Source organism: Simochromis diagramma, unplaced genomic scaffold, assembly GCF_900408965.1.
Source record: "Simochromis diagramma unplaced genomic scaffold, fSimDia1.1 OVJJ01000703.1, whole genome shotgun sequence".
Taxonomy (NCBI): Eukaryota; Metazoa; Chordata; class Actinopteri; order Cichliformes; family Cichlidae; genus Simochromis; species Simochromis diagramma.
Window position 1 is genome coordinate 467,434 of NW_024386914.1, and position 17,722 is coordinate 485,155.

The 17,722-nt window shown below is 45.6% G+C and overlaps 1 protein-coding gene; it reads right to left on the reverse strand.

Moving 5' to 3' along the window:
• Positions 1 to 17,722, reverse strand: part of LOC120736330 — a 61,149-nt gene that overhangs the window by 27,769 nt on the left and 15,658 nt on the right.

Genomic DNA, 17,722 nt, shown 5'->3' on the forward strand with positions numbered 1-17,722 from the left:
GGCTGTTAGAATTATATGTCTAACGTTAAAATGTTGGTGACACAATAATTTCATCCTAATGGTACTGACATATACATAGCGTTAATTTTTGAGACAAAATGTCATGAGGTAGTCATGATTTTGCAAATATCCACCTTGCAGTTTGCACAAATTGTTTTAAAAATGCACTCAGCCTACAAACAGTTGTTATGTGGGACACCAGTAGTCCATGTCTGTTGCTGTAACAGTAGTTCATGTTTAGAATAGAAAATCTCAGCTCACTGATTTGATCGGGGCAATTGTGTGCCTACACTGTTGCATAATTTTGCTGAGAGATCATTTACTTTGTGGTAATCTTAGATGAGTAGCTTTATGGACAAAAAACACCAGGTCATTCAGTGTTCCCTTAGTGCTAATGTATAAGAGATGTTAGTGTACTATAACTGAAGTAATGATGTTAAGTCCTTAAAGTCATATTCTTTTATTGTCATGACTTATTTGAAGCTGTTTTTATTTTTGTATGATACCTGATTTATATGGATTATGGCTGAAGTAAACTAAAGCCTAAAATACATTTGTTTAATAGTAATTTAACATTATATAATCACATATAAAACTATGAATTGTGATTTTAAATGGTTTAAAAGCAGGTAGAATAGCATATGTAGGCAAGTATATTTCTCCTTTTTTTTTTATTAAGAAGCATAAACAAAAAGGAAAAAAAAAGAAACAGGGCAGAGTTCGGCGGTTGAATCATCCGTCCCCACCAATGCCAAAACCAAATCTACACCCTTGATGTCAGTAGCTTAATAAAGTTGATCTCATTCAGTCAATAATTTATTCACGGTTTACTTAAAATAAATAAAATCTGCATTTACCGAATTTTACAAATTTATTAGAACACTCGTCTAAAAACATCAAAGATATTTTTGAAGTCTGTCAGAAAAATTGTTTACAATTAAAACTCATATTATTATTAATTAAAGAAATCACAAATTGAATTGACATTTTATTTTTATATTCTCTGTTCACGAATGCAAATACATAAGTGTAATTTGTCATCTTTATTAAAAAGAAATAATAATAATATTGTGTTTTACTGTTTTTTCTGCTTCTTTTTAAAACAGTAAATGTGAAAATTCTTAAATAACAGTAGCAATTATATTTTCACATTAAATATATCAATTTAATTAAAGAGCGTGTGCACACAGGTGGATTAACCATTACAGAAACATAACCAATTATTTTTTTAAAGGGCTCAATAACAATCAAGTGTTAAAAAAAAGTCCAAATTCAGATTTGATTTTCAGCACACATTTCAAACATCACTGTACTGAGTATTCAAGGTGAGTCAGTCCCCGGTGGACTGTAGCAGCTCCACATATCATCCCAGAAGGCAGTAGCGGTTTTAGATACGGGCGGTTGCCCGGGGCAGCATCACGGGCATCGGCAAAAAAAAAAAAAAAAAAAATGCTCGTACTCATGCTGCGCGACGTCATGCCAACGCATACTGGGGATGGCACAGGCACCGATTGGTTTTCTATGGCCCATTTGCTGGGAGTAAGGGCGCCCTCCGTTTGCGAGGTGCGCCTGCTGTTTGCGGCACAGGGAGGAGAGGGCGGGGCGGCGGGGGTCTCTGGCTGGCTGGAGCAGCATCTAATAACCAACTCGCAAAATAAAACAAAATAAAAACAAAACAACAAACATGAAAACACCAGACATTATGATACAGACTTGTAATTTGCACCGATGTTTTTCCTCGGTGCGCCTGCTCACTGCTGAAGTCAAAGTAAACTTTATTGTCATCTCTGCTACATACAGTCCAGCATATAGAGAGACGAGACAAGAGGCTCCAGTTACAGCAGTGCAAGTAAACAAACAATAAATATAAGAAGAGTAAGAAAATAAATATACATTTTAGGACTAGAGGTAAAGGGATCAATAACAATTTAAAATTTATATTTTATATTTTGATGGGAGGGTTTCTGGTAATGGATCTTCTTTTTTTTTATCTATGCCTTTATTTTACATTTTATTTCTTTATTACTTGTAAGTGTTGCTCATTCAGAAAGAATTTTTTTTTTGATGTTCTGTTTGAACTTCAGCCGGAAAAGGGTGGAGTGCCCACTCCGGGTCGGGGATGAGTTCCTGCCCCAAGTGGAGGAGTTCAAGTATCTCGGGGTCTTGTTCGCGAGTGATGGGAGAAGGGAGGGACAGACGGATTGGGGCTGCGGCTGCAGTAATGCAGACGCTGCACCGGTCCGTCGTGGTGAAGAGGGAGCTGAGTGTAAAAGCGAAGCTCTCAATTTACCGGTCGATCTACGTCCCTACCCTCACCTATGGCCACGAGCTGTGGGTAGTGACCGAAAGAACGAGATCGTGGATAGAAGCGGCAGAAATGAGCTTCCTCTGAAGGGTGGCTGGCCTCTCCCTTAGAGATAGGGTGAGAAGTTCGGCCATCCCGGAGGGGCTCAGAGTAGAGCCGCTGCTCCTCCACATCGAAAGGAGCCAGCTGAGGTGGTTCGGGCATCTGGCAAGGATGCCCCCTGGGCGCCTCCTGGGTGAGGTGTTCCAGGCATGTCCCACCGGGAGGAGGCCCCGGGGAAGACCCAGGACACGCTGAAGAGATTATATCTGTCGGCTGGCCTGGGAACGCCTCGGTATTCCCCCGGATAAGCTGGAGGAGGTGGCTGGGGAGAGGGAGGTCTGGGCCTCTTTGCTTAGGCTGCTGCCCCCGCGACCCGGCCCCGGACAAAGCGGATGAAGATGGATGGATGTTTGAACTTTTTAGTAAACATGAGGAGGAAACTGTGTCAGGTTTATCTCACAGGATGTCTGTTTCTGGTTTGGTGGATGGATGCACATGAGCGATTTTCTCAGACCCTGTAATTTCTCCAGGAACACGAGATGCTGCAGCATTTTGTGAAAGTCGCATGACTTTGATAGAAGTGTCATATGTAATCGATCTAGTCTACTTTTCAAGTAGGTATATGCACTGTCACCTCAGTTCTTTTCCCCTTTCCTCATTTTTCTTAGTTATTTGCAAATTTGTCACACTTGAATGTTTCACTTTATCAAACAATTTTAATTGTAGTCAAAGATAACAAATACAAAATGCTTGTGGAGGAATTTTGGCCCACTCGTGTTTGCAGAATTGCTTGACTTCAGACACATTGGAGTGGGTTTAAGCATGAAGAGCCTGTTTGAGGTCGTGCCACAGCATCTCATTTGGATTTGAATCCAGTCCTTTAATGACTGTGTTTGCTTTATTTTAGACAATCACAATCACACCACCACACCTCCACCTACATCTGCCTCCATCACTCCTTCTCCATCACTCATTGCTGTGTTGTCATCTATGGGATCAGTGTGTGCTGTGGTTTTGCTTATGTTAGTGGTTCTGGTGGTGAAACGATGTGTATGTGGAAAACCCAAAGGTAAGATTATTACATTTTTTAAAAATAATAATTTTCAAACATTTTATAGATTTATTTTGAAACTTGTAATAACAAACATGTTCAACACTTTTATGTCCAAGCAGTAAAATACATTGCTGTTCATTTTCTTCATTTCAGAGGATGCAGAAGAAGTTAGAGAAAATGACATCACAGATGGCGTCATATACAGTGAAATCATAACCTCAAATTATCAACAGCAGCCAGCCAGACAGAGCCCAGGTAGTGTTTTATATGCTGAGGGTCCATGTTGCTATCTTTATGAAGTCCAGTGTCACTTTAAATAAGTTACAGGGAAAGTTAAAGAAAAGAGGAAAGGAAAAACTTGATTTAAACATTAAAAAATTTCTCCCCAGAACTCCAGAGAAACTCAGATTCTCACCAAAACTCTCTGAACATTATAACCAAACCCCATCAAACAGCCAGTTCATTATTTGAGATCATATATTTTCTACATTCTTGTGTGTCTTCCTGCAATGTTTGTAACCTCATTTCAGCTCTCGCCTGTTCTAGCTGCAGTGATGTCCACTGTGTGTATTTATTGTGCAGAGAGCGATCCAGCTGCAGTCTACTCCACAGTGAGGAGGGACGACGTCACTTATGGACGAATCATCATCAAAGACAAGAAAAAACAGTCAAAGAGGAGAGGTGAGGTACAACCACTCTGCTTTGTCACTGCAGACCCCCACAGCTCACAGTGGGGCTTTATCGTGAATCCAGCCTTAGAGGCTCTTGGTCTTAAGCTAAAGATTGTTTATTTTAAGCTGAATCTCTTTAAGTTTCTAACTTTCTGTTCTACATTGAAATTCTGCTGCTATATTTTAAATGGTATCAGGGCAGCTAGAGTCAAAGGCTCTCTATGCCTTCTCCAATTTAGTTTTTTTTTGGGGGGGTTTCCCTTCCCGTTTGGAAAGATGCCCAACGGATTTACTTTACTTTGACCCAGGAGATGCTACCCTTTCCCCTGGGGTGGAGACAAGCAGATCGCCCCCGGCTCAGTAGTAGCAGAGAGGCTCGCATCCCAGAACCCAACCGGACGGCCAACACCTCCGCCCAGCCCTGATGGCTAACAGAGAACAGGGGTGTGTGAAGACCCCAAACCTCCCTCCACCTGCTCATATGTAGTGTTGCTGCGTGCTGTTCTAAATTTAAAACACGGGAGAGCAGCAGGTGTCAGCACAGCCCCACCTGGAAACCCATGGATTTAAAATTGAGAAGTGGGCACCAGCGCCAGAGGTGATTTTCAATACACAGACTGTCCTCTGGACGCCATGTAATGTGCCCACCCAAAAGGTCCTATATGTATGTGTTATGAGAGAGTGAGAAATGTGGATGTCTAAGTTGTGGAATAAAATTGAGGCACAGGTGGCCAGAAGGGGACAGAGGGAGGACACCTCCCCTGCACCCTGGTGACACACCTGCACCCCAAGGCCCTGCATGTGTGGGTGGGTGTGGTGGCGCGGGAAGAGGGAGTCAGTTCTCCCTTCTCCAATTTTGGCGATTAAATGCAGTTTAATGCAGGAACAGGTTTAGCTCAGTTGGCTGAGCATGTATGTAGTCATATATCACATGGCTGAGAGCGGCCAGCCCGTGTTCAAGTACAACCCAGGACTCTTTCTTTCTTTTTTTTAAAGAAATTATTTTTAAACTCAATTTCAGTCTGGGATTAATACGGTTTCTCTGATTCTGATTACTGTAAATCCAAACAAAACGAGCAATAAAGGCTGTAATGTAAGTGTCCTGTTAATGTTGGTGGCATCAGTCACACAATGGACCCAGAGCCAGCAGTGCACAGGCAGGAATCCATTTCTGACACAATTTCATAAGAAGAATGGGATCGGCGAACCTTCAGTATCTTTGATGTATTATTGTTGTGTGATTTTTATTACTATTAATGATGAATGCTCGTTTGGTGAGGTTAGTTCATAGACTGCAGACTGTTAGGCTGTTTCTCAATACTCATGTACAAGAGTCCGTACTCACCTTTTCACTATTCCAGACTTTGTAAGTTGACACAGGAGTCCCGACTTCCCGAGAACGCAGAGCAACCCTTCTACAATTGGAACGGGAGTGTACTTACTGACATCACAGCTATTTTTAGTTATTTAGTTTAGTTTAGTTTTTTTTTATTTCACTGCTTTGGAAGTGAAGACCTTAAATGTTTCAAATGAAATAAAATCAACAACAATCAAAATAAGACAACACAAACTTATTGCTGAGATTCAATAATACAGAAAATGTTTTCTCTCAACTCTGTGTGACCGTTAAGCAGGAAACATGCTTTAACAGTCATCAAATAACTGATTTATAACCATTTTTGTTTCAGCTATAAAGAGACCAATGTCACACCGTCTTATCTGAACATTATGGGGAGATACTCACTGACTCTGGGTGTTTTCTACAGTTACACATGCTCTGTGTGTGTGATATGGTTTCTCTCAAACACATTCAGCTGGATTTCTGTCATATCAACCGTAACAGCATGCAGAGTTAATGTTTTGAGGATTTGCAAAAAAATATCTGGTAGTTTGAGAGCAGAAAGAAGAGATATCATAGCAGCACATCAGCCAGAGCATGACATGTGGTCTGATCTCGCGTATTCACACAGTTTCTGTCCACGTTTCAGAGATTAAAACACAGAGAAGCTGGAACTTCTTGGTACTGAGACCAGGTCAGTTAACAGATACAGAAAAAAATGAAATACTTCCCTCTATCAACCTAAAAAACATTAATTTATTATTGATAAGACGTTGTCAACAAAACTACTGTCAGTTGTAGATTTTGCTTCAATCCAAGTCTTTCTGTTTCAGCATTTAAATTTTCTTTCTGGTTTGTTTTAACCAAAAACTGAAACTTTCTCATGGTGTTCAGTGGAGAAGAAGCCACGACTCTGAGACAGTCAAAGAGAAAGAGGAAGATGAAAAAGAGAAGGACAAAGATGAGGGTTTTACTTGATGTGACTCTGAACTGATCTCAGTGTTGGTCTGATGTCATTGAGCAGCAGGATGGAGGAAACGTCTCTGCTGTGTCTGCTCTGTAAGTTCACTCTGTGTTTTTCATGCCTCTGCTGTCTTGTAACTAATAACTATTAAAACTATTAACTGTTAAAACTATAACTGAAAAACTATATTGTACGTAACATAAATGTTTTGATGATTAAATATAGAGTGATGACTGAATGTAGGAATAATAATGTATTAACTTAACTGGCAGATTCTGAGGAGAAACACAAGATTTGTAATCTTGTGTTGTCACTGCAGGTACATGAACAAAGATCACTGTATGCAGCACGTCTCCTCGGACCTTCACAAACATTAACCAGGGCATGATGTGTAGTCTGATGTTGTGCAGCCATTCAAGTTATTTAGTCTTTCGGACTACAAGGCAGTGGTTGGAACAGAGAGAAGCACAAAACAACTAAAGTTTGCACAGTTAACGTGCAGTCAACTACAGGAAGACACAGTTTGTTTGGCTCAATCTGTGATATTATTAATTAAATCAATAATTACATCAATGCAGTCAATATAATTATTTCAAAGAGCTGAGAAAACATTCATTAAAAGAGGTCGGAGAGTCAGTGAAGGCATCATACAGGTACTGGTGTTGCATTCAAGGTCAACTGTCAGTCGTAGATATTGTTGCTTTTCAATCTTATTCAATATTCAGTTGAAACGTGTAAAACTTTGGTTTCAAGGAAGCAGAGAAATAAACACACAAAGCTTTTTCACACAAGGTTTTTTCTAACCACAAGTCTGAAACCAAGAGACAGAGAAAGAGGAAGAGGAGGGTTTTACTCAGTGTAACCATGAACTGATCTCAGACCTGGTCTGATGTCATTGAACAGCAGGATGGAGGAAACGTCTCTGCTGTGTCTGCTCTGTAAGCTCACTCTGTGTTTTTCATGCCTCTGCTGTCTTGTTGAATGTGAAACTCTGAACTAACCTGAGTTTAATTTCTCTTTAGTTCTGATCTCACTGCTGAGCTGCACCACAAACCAAGGTCAGTAACCTTCTTCTGTCACACTGTAAACCTGACTCACTCTCTTAAGAGGCTGCAAGAGGCTATTAAAACATGGTGAAAGAAAATGTATAAAAACAGATCAGTCTTATCTCACTCCTGCTGACTGTCTCCATTATTTATATTTCAATTTCAATTTCAATTTTATTTCTATAGCACATTTAAGAGTCACAGGTACAACAAAGTGCTTCACAGACGAGCCATACTTGCAGATTTACAACAAAAGAGAACAGTCAACAACAAAGGAATACAGTTAATATATTTTATTTAAATAAGCGGCTTAACTTGTATCCTTGATGGGGTGTTGGAGAATTCATCATCCAGATACTCTTTTGTTCTGAGGGTGCACTGGGAACATCTGTCAGAGCCCTCACTCCACGAAATTTCAACTCCCACCTCCAGCATTGGTTTGATTGCTTTGTAATGGAGGCTGGGGGCACTGAGCCAGATTGGACAATGTTCTGCACCTCTATTGCAGAGAATCCTCAAAGTCAAAGTCAAAGTCAAAGTCAACTTTATTGTCAATTCTGCCACATGTACAGGACATACAGAGAATAGAAACTTCGTTACTCTCAATCCCTAGATAAAATAGAAAATGAACATTTAAATATAAGAGTGATTAAAAATGCAAGTAAAATATTTTAAAGTAAAAAAAATTAAATAAAATTAAATAATATAATACAATTTTACATATAACAAGAAAGCTATACAATATACAATATAAGGGTAAATGACATTGAGTGCAAACCAGGCAGAGTAGTGCAAATAGGCAAATAGTGCAAATGGAGATTTAGTAATGTACGGTAAGAGATAGTGTAACAACAAAGTCTTATGAGGTAATGGCAGTCCAATGCTCCACAAAGTGACTGGTAACTGGTGCAGGCCAGTGAGTGAGTCAGAGAGTGTGTGTGTGTGAGTGTGTGTGTGTGTGTGTGTGTGTGACAGAGTTCAGTGAGACCGTGGAGGAGAGAGGGGAGAGGGGGCAGAATCGGGAGGGAGTTAAGCTTCCTGACAGCCTGATGGATGAAGCTGTCCTTCAGCCTGCTGGTCCTGGCCTGGAGACTCCGCAGTCTCCTCCCCGACGGCAGCAGCTTGAAGAAGCTTTGCATTGGGTGCGTGGGATCAGCCGCTATGCAAAGGGCTTTTTTAGTGAGACGGGTGCTGTAAATGTCCTGGAGGGAGGGGAGAGAGACACCAATGATCCTCTCTGCAGCTCTCACTATGCGTTGGAGGGTTCTATGACAGGACGCATTGCAGGCTCCAAACCACACAGTGATGCAGCTCGACAGGATGCTCTCGATGGTGCCTCTGTAGAAAGTGTGCATGATGGGGGCTGGTGCTCCTGCTCTTCTTAGTTTGCGGAGAAAGAAGAGACGCTGCTGTGATTTCTTGGCCAGTGCTGTGGTGTTGTACGTCCAGGAGAGATCCTCTGTGATGTGCACACCCAAGAACTTGGTGCTGCTCACTCTCTCCACAGACGCTCCGTCAATGGTCAGAGGAGCATGTTGGGTGTGCATTCTCCTGAAGTCCACAACAATCTCCTTTGTCTTCTCCACATTCAGAGAGAGATTGTTGTCAGCACACCACGTGGCCAGGCGTCTCACCTCACTTCTGTAGTCGGTCTCATCCCTGTTGCTAATGAGACCCACCACCGTTGTGTCGTCCGCAAACTTGATGAAGAGGTTGGAGCTGTATGATGGAGTGCAGTCATGGGTCAGCAGAGTGAAGAGGAGGGGGCTCAGCACACATCCCTGCGGGGCCCCCGTGTTTAAAATGATGGTGCTGGATGTGTTACTGCCGACCCGTACTGCTTGAGGTCTTCCGGTGAGGAAATCCAACAGCCAGTTGCACAGTGAGGTGTTGAGCCCCAGCTGGACCAGTTTTTGGGTGAGCTGTTGGGGGATTATAGTGTTGAATGCTGAACTGAAATCTATGAACAGCATTCGAACATATGAGTCTTTATTGTCCAGGTGTGTGAGTGCTGAGTGGAGTGCAGTGGAGATGGCATCATCGGTTGAGCGGTTGGGCCGATACGCAAACTGGAAGGGATCCAGGGAGGGGGGCAGGACAGTCTTGATGTGTTGCATGACTAGTCGTTCGAAGCACTTCATCAGGATGGGAGTAAGTGCAACAGGACGGTAGTCATTAAAGCAGGAGGGAGATGACTTTTTTGGAACCGGAATGATTGTGGTGGCTTTAAAACATGTGGGGACGACAGCCTGGATGAGTGATATGTTGAAGATGTCTGTGAAGACATCAGTGAGTTCCACTGCACAGCAATCCTGCAAGGTTGATGGCACCTGTCTCTGCAGTAATCCCAGAACCAGATGATGGACACTGGAGCTGAAGGGAGCCGTCATGCAGGAGGAGTCTTACTGGGCTTTATTAGTCCGTGGGACTCCAGAAGGAGATAACAGGTGCTGGCAGGACGAGCGGAGTGTGGCTTTGTAAAAACTTAGGTTTGGGAGTTCAGTGGGACAATGAAACGTGACTTTTGGTCAGTGTCAAAGCGATTTTGGCAATTGTCAGATGATGCAGGAGAGGGAAACAGTATTCTACAAACATTGTTCATTGTTTGGTGGCAAGCTGCTAACCTCGACTGGGATTGATGAGATTCACCCTGAGTTCCTGAAGGCTCTGGATGTTGCAGGGCACCTCTAGGCTGCTGTAGGAGCATGTTGATGTCCCTGGGAAATTTCAGCACAGAGTGCTTCCCCACCAACCCAGATAAGCAGCATGAATTGGATGTACAGACGGACTTAACTTTTATTTGATATGAAAATGTCACAGCAGCTAACTCTTAAAAAAAAAAAAAAAAAAGAATAAACATTCCAGTTATTCAGTTTGTTTCAATATTCAATTTTCCTGAGAAACATGACTTTTCCCGCCTTGTCTGGACCACATTGCCTTCTTTTGCCCAAATTTCGAATCTCCCTAAAAAAGGAAAGTTTAGACACTCATTCATTTACTGAGATGAACAGGAGATATTTAAAATCTCAATAAATTTGTGAACTTGGCTCTGCTCTGTAATGTGTTTCAGCTTCGCCATCATGGGCCACAGGATCGGGTTCTCGTGTATTGATTCAACCAAGCAAATCACACGCAAATATTATATATTCTCCCCCTTTCCTCACAGCTCATCTGACTGTGAGTCCCAGCAGCTCTCAGTTCTTTAACGGAGACTTTGTGTCTCTGAGCTGTGAGGAGGACGACAGCTCTGCTGGATGGACTCTGAGGAGAAACACAAGCAAACAACAGAGGACTCAGTGTAGGGCTGACTGGGGAACATCAGCTGGTTCGTCCTGTAACATCAGCTACATCTACCCATGGGACAGTGGAGTTTACTGGTGTGAGTCCAGAGAGGGTCCCATCAGTAACATGGTTAACCTGACAGTCACTGGTAAGCTGAGTGTGTGGAGTTAGTGTTGATGAAGCTGTGTGTAAATGGATGAAATGCTGTAGTTTGTCTCTGTGTTGAGGTGGATCAGTGATCCTGCAGAGTCCTGTCCTCCCTGTGATGGAGGGAGATGACGTCACTCTGCTCTGTAAAACAAAGACCACTCCCTCCAACCTCACAGCTGCTTTCTATAAAGATGGCTCCCTCATCAGGAAGCAGCCTACAGGTCACATGACCATCCAGCATGTTTCCAGGTCTGATGAAGGCCTCTACAAGTGTGACATCAGCGGTCATGGAGAGTCTCCATCCAGCTGGATCACTGTCACAGGTGAGCAGCTTCACTCTGATTTCACCCCTTATTTCATCCACATATTCACTGAACAGGTGGGATTCTCTCTGCAGACAAACATACAACCAAACCTCCACCCACCACCTCAGCACTACCCCCTGACTACAGCTCCCTCCTGCTTGCATTCAGAGTGGTCCTCCACCTGCTTGTATTCTGTCCATACGTCATCTCCACTCTCCTCATGATGTCTTTATATCGACACAGAGCCAAAGGTAACACTCTGAATCAATCCCTTAATATGCTGATGATTATATTCTTTTCATCTGAACTCTTCATTGGTTCACATCTGATACATTTTCATATTTTGTATGTGCAGGGAACAAACTTTGCATCTTGAACCTGCCCACTCATCCTGAGCAGGGATTCGATGATGAACATGAGGATGTAATTACTGATGTCACCACAGAGCATCGTTTCTGAAACAAACTTCTGTTGTGTCATCTGAATAAATGGGCTCTGATGTTCATCTCGAGATATTTTCATCTAGCTAAACAAATAAATTGATCTTTTTTTTTTCTTTTTTTTTCTGCCTGTCCCGTTTGGCTCTTTTGCCATCAGAATTACTGTCTAAAGACAAAGAAAGATGCCCAACGGATTTACTTTACCAAATGGACCATCCCAGCCTTGTCGTAATGGTCTATTGAATTCACCTTTTATTGTTTATTTTATTCTATTTTCACTTGCTAAATACAGGACAGACTTGACTGGGAAAGGAAAAGGGAGAAAGAAAAACAGCAGGAAAGAGGAACTGTCATAGAGGGCAAAAAACATTTGCAGTCTGAGGTACACCTGTGCACTACTCATGATGTCAGATCAGCATCCTGATGTGGCACACCTGTGAGGTGGGATGGATTATCTCAATATGGCAGATGTGCCCACTACCACACATTTGGACTGATTTGTGACCACTGTTTGGGAGGGATGGTTATATTGTGTATCTGGAATGAATTTTAGGTCTCTACGTCCATCCCATGGGGAATGGGAGCAGTAACAAAGGTGTTGCGTTTATATTTTTGTTGAGTGTATATCACCTGTTCACGTCCTGAGGGAATTTTTGTGAATGAGTGGGTGATGGGGGAAGTCGACTTTTGCTGACCGCTCAAGCTTAGAATGTTTTTGTTCACTGTTTTTTCTACGGATTTTAAGGATTTGACAACAAATAAAGGTGTCATGGTCCCCGTGCCTGCTCGGTTGGCCCTGTGTGGCTACATGTTATGTTTTTGTCTATTCTCTCTCTCCTCTCTCTCTGCTCGCTGCCTGGGCGGAGCTCATTGTGAGCTCCCGGCCTCCATCACCTGTGGCTCCTCACCTTGTTTGCTCCCGCTACTTAAGGCAGTGACTGAGAGCACCTCGCCGCTGGACTATTGAGTAACGCTCGTCAGTGCTACTTTAGCCTCAGCCAGTTTTGAGCTCTGTCCATGAAAGTTCCGTGCTAACTTTTGTTCTCTGTATGCAAATCTCTCGTGCTTTTCCCGACTCCTCTCTGCACCCCTGGGAACCCTGGCCCCCTTCTCCTTCACCTGTATATAGTGCACCTGGAGTGTGTAAATAAACCTGTTTTTCTGAGATTTCAGTCTGCGCCGAGTTCTCCCTGCTCCGCCGTGACAGAATAGTCCAGCCAACCATGGACTCAGCAGACTCTGCTTCCTCGGCCCCGGCCCCGATAACCTTGGAGGAGCTACTACACCGGCACGAGCAGATGTTAACCCGGCTGAGTGGAGAGGTGGCCGCCTTGGCTCTGGCCGTCGCCCAACGAACACCACTAGAGGCGAGCCCCCCCGAGGCGAGCCCCCCCGAGGCGAGCCCCCCGGAGCGCCCAGCCTCTGCCTCATCTCCTCAGGTAACATCAGGCTTTTCTGCAAGCGCTGCTGCACCACCTCTCTCCTCTGTGTCTTTGGATAAGCTGTTGCCCACACCTGAGGCATTCACGGGGGAGCTGGGGAAGTGCGCGGGGTTTTTGATACAGTGCGCTATGCATTTTCGCCAATTGCCACATGTCTTTTCTAGCGATGAGGTCAAGATCGCCTATTTCGTTCAGCTGTTACGTGACCGTGCTTTGACCTGGGCGCAGGCTCAACTTCAAGCAAACCCTGTAATTACGTATGCTGACTTCCTTTCCAAGTTTAAGGCTGTGTTTGATAAGGGCTCCAGCACAGAAGCCGCCGGTCACCGCTTACTCAACCTTAAACAAGGTAAGCGCAGTATGGCTGATTATTCTGTTGATTTTTGGACCCTGGCAGCGCAAACAAAGTGGGGGCAGGAGGCACTAAGGACCACGTTACTAAATAACATCAACGACGACCTAAAGGACGAATTAATGATGCGTGATCTCCCTCGATCTCTGGAGGCTGTTATGTCGCTGTGTATTCAGGTGGATGATCGGCTGCGTGCGTGCCGGAGCGTGCGGAGGCACGCACCGCGGGAGCCGCGGGCAACAAGAGACCCTTCCCCCAAGTCACGAGGAGCCCGTGAGTACAGCGGGGGCGAGGAAGGAGAGCAGCCGATGCAGATAGAACGCTCCCGCCTTTCACCCGCGGAACGTCAGCGTCGGTTTTCCGCTGGTGAGTGCCTGTATTGCGGCCGTAGGGGTCACTTTATCTCCACCTGCCCGGCTCTGGCAAAAGAGCGCGCCCACCAGTAATGGAGAGGGTACTGGTGGGCGACCTGTCTGGTAAACACTCCCATCCACATTTTACATTGCCCGCAAAGCTCACGATACAGACTGCGATTCACCCTCTTTCTGCATTAATAGACTCTGGTGCTGAGCAGAGCTTCATTGATATCTCACTAGCCACAAAGCTGAACGTTGCTACCACAGCTTTGCCTAATCTGCTCCGGCGGTCTGCCTTATCAGGCCAATGTTTGCCAGACATCACTCATATTACTGAACCCTTGTCTCTCACACTGTCCGGTAACCATACTGAAAGGATTAGCTTCTTCGTGTTCAAGACACCGTTTGCACCACTTGTGTTAGGTTACCCCTGGTTGGTGCAACATAACCCCCAGATAGACTGGAAGAAAGAGCGTGTTACGGGGTGGAGTGTGGAATGCCACATGAACTGTCTTAAAACTGCCACCCCCCGGTCACTCCGCTAACCACAGTTGAGCTCACAGAGGAGTGCGATTTGTCCGCTGTTCCCTTTGTCTATCACGACCTGGCAGCAGTATTCAGCAAGGACAAAGCAAAAATGCTCCCCCCCCACAGGCCCTACGACTGTGCCATTGACCTCCTCCCGGGGGCGCCGCTTCCCTCTGGCCGCTTGTATAGTCTCACCCAACCTGAGAGAGAGACAATGGAGAAATACGTCACCGACTCGCTGGCCACGGGAATTATGCGGTCCTCTTCTTCTCCTGTGGGTGCGGGGTTTTTTTTGTCGGCAAGAAAGACAAAACCCTCCGGCCGTGTATAGACTATCGTGGCCTCAACAGAATCACGGTCAAAAACAAATACCCGCTGCCTCTTCTCTCCTCTGCCTTTGAACTACTCCAAGGGGCTACAGTGTTCACCAAACTCGATCTGAGAAACGCCTACCACCTAGTGAGGATTCGAAAGGGAGACGAGTGGAAGACGGCATTCAATACACATCTTGGTCATTTTGAGTATTTGGTAATGCCCTTCGGTCTGACAAACGCCCCTGCTGTTTTCCAAGCGCTAGTCAGTGATGTCCTCAGGGATTTTATTAACCGCTGTGCTTTTGTCTACCTTGATGACATTCTTGTTTTTTCAAAGACTGTGAAGGAGCACGAAGGCCATGTGAGACAGATTCTCCAGCGCCTGTTGGAGAACAGACTCTTCATGAAGGCAGAGAAATGTGACTTCCACGTAGACTCAGTGGCGTTCTTGGGGTACATCATCGCTCAAGGTAATCTGAAGCCTGACCCGGCAAAGGTCCAAACAGTCCTAGACTGGCCCAAGCCCCCAAATCGCCTGCAGCTCCAGCGTTTTTTGGGCTTTGCCAATTTCTACAGACGCTTCATTAAAGATTATAGTAAGATCGCATTGCCTCTCACAAGACTCACTTCCCCGAAGGTGTCGTTTCAGTGGGACCCGCCAGCCCAGGAGGCATTCACCTGCCTAAAGGAAAGGTTTGCCACCGCTCCTATCCTTCAACAGCCGGATCTCAACCAACAGTTCGTGGTGGAGGTGGATGCGTCGGAGACGGGGGTTGGGGCGGTCCTGTCTCAGCGCTTTAAAGGTAAACTCCACCCGTGTGCCTTCTTCTCTCGCCGCCTCTCACCAGCGGAACGGAATTACGACATCGGGGACCGAGAACTGCTGGACTAGAACTGAAACTCGCACTAGAGGAATGGAGGCACTGGCTAGAGGGCGCTGAGCAACCCTTTATTGTATGGATAGACCACAAAAACCTGGAGTACATCCGGTCAGCGAAGCGGCTCAACTCCCGGCAGGCCAGGTGGGCTCTGTTTTTCTCACGGTTTGACTTTTCTCTCACCTACAGGCCCGGGTCATGAAACGTTAAACCTGATGCCCTTTCCCGGCTGTTCACCGTTACGGAGAAAGACCCTGACCCTGAGCCCATCCTCCCCTCCTTCTGCGTGTTCGGAGCAGTCACTTGGGCGATTGAATCCCAAATCCTCGAGGCACAGGTCACCGAACCCGACCCAGGGACAGGCCCACCAGGGCGGCTTTATGTTCCCACATCCGTGAGGTCACGTGTTCTCCAGTGGGGTCACACCGCCCGCTTTTCCTGCCACCCTGGACTTCATCGCACGATCTCCTTTTTGCAACGTTACTTCTGGTGGCCCTCCCTGATAAAAGACACTAGAGACTATGTGACCGCCTGTCCCACGTGCGCTCAAAACAAGCGTCCCAACCAACCGCCGTCCGGGTTGCTCCAGCCTCTCCCCACTCCTGGCCGGCCCTGGTCCCACATCGCCCTAGACTTCGTCACGGGGCTGCCGTCCTCTTCAGGTAACACAGTAATACTAACCATTGTGGACCGTTTTTCTAAGGCTGCACATTTTGTTGCCCTCACAAAGCTACCGACCGCACTGGAGACTGCTCAACTGCTCACGGCACATGTGTTTAGGCTGCACGGCATCCCTGACGACATCGTTTCCGACAGAGGCCCTCAGTTCACCTCACGGGTTTGGAAAGAGTTCTGCACGACCCTGGGCGCAAAGGTTAGTCTTTCATCTGGTTTTCATCCTCAGACCAACGGACAGACGGAGCGTGCCAACCAGGAGCTGGAAGCTGCCCTTCGCTGTGTTGTCTCCCACAATCAAGGCACCTGGAGCGACCAGTTACCATGGATTGAGTACGCTCATAACAGCCTCATGTCGTCCGCCACGGGAATGTCGCCGTTAGAGGCTTCCCTGGGGTACCAACCGCCGCTGTTTCCTGCTCCTGAAGGCGAGAATGCGGTCCCCTCTCTGCAACACCACCTCCGAAGGTGCCGTCGGGCCTGGCGTACTACCCGAGCGGCCCTACTCCGAACTAAGGAGCGAAACAAGGCCCTCGAGCAGGCAGGGTCCCCGTGCCTGCTCGGTTGGCCCTGTGTGGCTACATGTTATGTTTTTGTCTATTCTCTCTCTCTCTCTCTGCTCGCTGCCTGGGCGGAGCTCATTGTGAGCTCCCGGCCTCCACCACCTGTAGGCAATCACCTGTGGCTCCTCACCTTGTTTGCTCCCGCTACTTAAGGCAGTGACTGAGAGCACCTCGCCGCTGGACTATTGAGTAACGCTCGTCAGTGCTACTTTAGCCTCAGCCAGTTTTGAGCTCTGTCCGTGAAAGTTCCGTGTTAACTTTTGTTCTCTGTATGCAGATCTCTCGTGCTTGGTTTGGGGACTCAGGACGCTTTTCCCGACTCCTCTCTGCACCCCTGGGAACCCTGGCCCCCCCTCTCCTTCACCTGTATATAGTGCACCTGGAGTGTGTAAATAAACCTGTTTTTCTGAGATTTCAGTCTGCGCCGAGTCCTCCCTGCTCCGCCGTGACAAAAGGAGTTTTAACTTGGAACTTTGACTAACGTTTTAAACAGCGGACGCGTCAACATTAATCCCCTATTCAGCTGCTCGGCGACTCAAAGGCTTGACAGTCACCAGTATAAGGTTTATATTCAACAACTAAAATAAGGTTGTAGAATGGACCCTTTCATACTTAAAGCTGAACATAAATAGACATCCATTTTTTGAACCACGAAACTGTTTAGCCTGCGACACTGCGTTTTGCAAAGTAATACTTGAGTCTATCCATTGTATGGTCAGACTTAGCTATGGCAACGCACAACGTCCAAGCTTCATAGATCGGTTGTTAAGCTTAAAGTAGGAATGCTTTACAAGCATTCAGAGATGAACTTACACATTTGCTTCATTTCTCTGGGATATCTTGCCCAGAGATGAAATCCCAATTTGGAAGCACGTAGCGAGGCTCCAAAGGCTTTCAGTGAAAAATGACTACACAGGTGTCATATGGCACAGTCGCTGTGCAAAGCATTCATTCATTCATTCAGCTTGTCACGCTTTACAGGAAGTCAAACTCATGCCACATCTCGTTTTATTTTG